This window comes from Ailuropoda melanoleuca, chromosome 11, assembly GCF_002007445.2.
Source record: "Ailuropoda melanoleuca isolate Jingjing chromosome 11, ASM200744v2, whole genome shotgun sequence".
Classification (NCBI taxonomy): Eukaryota; Metazoa; Chordata; class Mammalia; order Carnivora; family Ursidae; genus Ailuropoda; species Ailuropoda melanoleuca.
This window is the reverse complement of record NC_048228.1, coordinates 8,558,184-8,558,850: the sequence shown is the minus strand read 5'-3', so window position 1 is coordinate 8,558,850 and position 667 is coordinate 8,558,184. Positions and strand designations below refer to the sequence as shown.

General features: G+C 47.1%; 1 non-coding gene across 1 annotated transcript; it reads left to right on the top strand.

Moving 5' to 3' along the window:
* The first annotated feature begins 484 nt into the window (after positions 1–484).
* LOC117804502 lies at positions 485–667 on the top strand. Its single transcript, XR_004628986.1, has one exon. It is a non-coding gene; the product is annotated as a small nucleolar RNA SNORA73 family (small nucleolar RNA).

The following is a 667-nucleotide window of genomic DNA, read 5'->3' as shown; positions in this document are numbered from 1 at the left end:
CATTCCTCTAGGAACTCAGCAGGCTCAATGTTAATACTTTGCTAAGGGTAAAAGGCAATCTTAGCCTGACCCCCAGGATCCTGTAAGTTGACTTTAACATATAAAAATTCTTTTGGAAACTTACTTTATCTCTACCCCTGAAGATACGTGTTGGCAATCATCCCCCAAGCATAGGACCCACCGATACACATCTGAAGGGTCTCATGACTGAGTTTTTACTAAACAGGAATAAATGACCTTTTCCTAACAATAGCTAGCCCCCTCAGGATCCTGGAAACCTTGCTTCCAAAAATTCCTTAGAGACTTAGGCTCTTCCTAACCTCCTCCCAACTTGAAAGTATATCATGGGCCACTTCTCACGACCCCAGTGCAGCTCTTTCTGCCCACGTGCCCTGTCCCCATACTTTAATAAAACCACCTTTTTGCATCAAAGATGTCTCAAGAATTCTTTCTCAGCCGTTGGCTTGGAACCCTAATGTTCTTTCCTACATCACCCGGGCGCTGTCCAGATTGTGTAGGGGAGCACAGGGCTAAGCCCCGTGATGTACAATCCTTTTCCACGGTGTTGGAGATGAAGCCGGGTCTTGAGTCTGTACCAGCATATTCCCGTGGCTTCACAGAGCCCTGTGGTCGATGCCGGAGGGGAAAAACCATGCAGGCAACATCC